This window comes from Chanodichthys erythropterus, chromosome 24 (genome assembly GCF_024489055.1).
Source record: "Chanodichthys erythropterus isolate Z2021 chromosome 24, ASM2448905v1, whole genome shotgun sequence".
Taxonomy (NCBI): Eukaryota; Metazoa; Chordata; class Actinopteri; order Cypriniformes; family Xenocyprididae; genus Chanodichthys; species Chanodichthys erythropterus.
The window spans coordinates 30,090,433-30,093,538 of NC_090244.1; positions in this window are offsets into that span (position 1 = coordinate 30,090,433).

Consider the following 3,106-nt stretch of genomic DNA (forward strand, 5'->3'; position numbering starts at 1 on the left):
ATCAAACGTACCCGCTACTGAGTTTGAATCCGCCGGTGTTGAGACTGTAGCAACTTGAGAGGAAATAGGTGTAACTTGAGAAGGAGCTAGCATAACTTGAGGAAGAGGAACTGACTGCACGGCTGCTGCACCTATATAGATGAATAAAAAAAAAATGAAAATCTATTAATAAAAAATATGATTTGTATTATTAAAATATATTATGTAGGCATTAAATCAATTGAATGTTTTTAACTAACAGCAATGTGTTTTAATAATTTGTGGCACTGTTAACTCATTAAACTTTAAAAGATGATAATTTAGTGGATGATTTAAAAAAAAATTGTTAATCATTAGTAGGAGTCGTGTTCAAATCATAATGGTCGCCTGAGGGCGCTCAAAGACCACGTAATCTGTGAGCGTGAGAGTTTCTAACAACTTAAAAGGATTAAGGATTAATTTAAAAAGGATAAATACATGAAATTATGTACACTTGTTAATGTGTTTATTTTTGTTTGCAGTATTTTATAGTACTAAATGATTATGAACACAGTAAGCATGACAAAAAAAATCATGCAATCGATTAAACTACAAAGCTGGCACAGAGGCATGTATGATTACAAAATAAAGTCATTATGATTGTTATTGTTATTAACATTATTTTATAATGTAAATAACATGTAGGCTAAAATTGTTTTTTTTTGCGTGTCAAGTCGTTTCTGAAACAGATATCTCTGACGCACAGCGTATACATCAGCGTCTGAATTCACTCACTTCAATTCGTTCACTCCATACAGATATAGTGCACTCAAAATCCATACACTATATAGGGATTAGTGAATGAGTGAACAGGTGAGCGGTTTCGGACACAGCTATTAGTTGCATCCCAAATGGCGCACTATACACTATGCACTTATACACTATGTACTTGTGCACTATGCACTCATCCATGTAGTGTGTGAATTGTATTATTTTGTCATTTAACAATGGAGTCCGATCCTCCCTTCCCCTCCACTACGTAAATAAAGGTGCCATCGAATTGAAAATTGAATTTACCTCGGCATAGTTGAATAGCAAGAGTTCAGTACATGTAAATGTCATACAATGAGTCTCAAACTCCATTTTTTCCTCCTTTTTATATAAATCTCATTTGTTTAAAAGACCTCTGAAGAACAGGCAAATCTTAACATAACACCGACTGTTACGTAACAGTCGGGATCATTAATATGTATGCCCCCAATATTTGCATATGCCAGCTCATGTTCAAGGCATTAGACAAGGGCAGCCAGTATTAACGTCTGGATCTGTGCACAGCTGAATCATCAGACTAGGTAAGCAAGGAAGCACAATAGCGAAAAATGGCAGATGGAGCGATAATAACTGACGCGATCCATGATATCATGATATTTTTAGTGATATTTGTAAACTGTCTTTCTCAATGTTCCGTTAGCATTTTGCTAATGTACTGTTAAATGTGGTTTAAGTTATCATCGTTTATTACTGTATTCATGGAGACAAGAGAGCCATCGCTATTTTCAGTTTTAAACACTTGCAGTCTGTATAATTCATAAACACAACTTCATTCTTTATAAATCTCTCCAACAGTGTGTAATATTAGCTTTAGCCACGGAGCACTATCAAACTCATTCAGAATCAAATGTAAACATCCAAATAAATACAATACTCACATAATCCGATGTATGCTTGCAGCACACATGACGAACATTGTAAAGATCCATTTTGAGGGTAATATTAGCTGTGTGAACTTTTTTTATGCAGTGATGGAGTCGAGAGCTTGGGAGGGGATGGAGAGCGCACGATTTATTAACCACACGCGATTTACATAATTTCTAATTATGCCTCAAAATAGGCAGTTAAAAAAAATAATTAAAAAAAAATCTATGAGGTATATTCACAGACACATTCAGGGGACACCTTAGACTTATATTACATCTTGTAAAAAAAAGTTCGATGGCGCCTTTAAAGCTGTGACAGTTGAGAGCATGAAGTGTCCAACATTCCACACTTCTTTTTTTCTGTTAATTTAGTGTATCATCCGGGTATTTAAAGTGCACTTTTTCTTTTTGGAATTTTCTGCGTGAACACACTATTCACACTATTTATACTTAAAAACGTCATAGAATAGTGCACAAGTACGCGAATTGGGATGCACCTATATACAATGTATGGACAGAAAAGATAGCATTGATACATTATCAATTTGAACCCTAGTCTGACGATGAAACGTCTGAAGTAGGCGATCAACCAGAAACTGATTTGCAATCACGACTGGAGAATGACGTTTCTCTATGGTAAGTCAAGTCAAGTCAAATTTATTTATATAGCGCTTTTACAATTGGTAATTGTTTCAAAGCAGCTTTACATATTAGAAGCACAGAAAAAAGGGAAGTGGTTAAAAATAAGCTGTACAAACAAGCGTGGTAATATGTAACATATAGAAGATGGTGCTACATTAAGCCAATGTCGGCTGACTCCCAGGGGTGGAAAAAAACCCCTAGGAGAAAAACCCAGCGTGCTAGCACTGGGAAAAAAAGTCCTAGGAGGGAAAAAACCCTTGGAAGATATATATAATATATGTGTGGCGAGGGGGGCGTGGTTTAGCGGGGTCTGCAACAGGAGGGAGTGTTTGGGGATTGTATGGTGATTGAACGGGTTGAATGTAAATCACGAACACCTGTTTCTCGTTCCAGTAATTGGCGTGGAGACAGGATAAAACGCCAGGAGAAGCAGGAGCGTGTGAGAGAGAGAGGGACTGCTGACAGACAGACTGAGTGAGCTGTGCTCGTTTCATGGAGTAAAGCCCGTCCTTGGATGTGGAATTATTGAGTGTGCGTTGCACCGTCTTTTTGTTTATGTGTTTGATATTTTTCTCTGGTGAGAATAAAGACTGTCAGCAGCCCAAAGCCGATCCCTGTCCTCTTCCTTCCCATTACACAAGAACCTTCGTTACAATATGTAAATGGATATGGAGATCAAAATCTGAATTATACATTTTTATTATATAGATTAAAAATAGATTATATATAAATATATGTAAGCAGATACGGAGATTTAAAAATCTGAATTATAGATGCAGCCAGAACTGGATCTGTAGGCCGATTGTCTC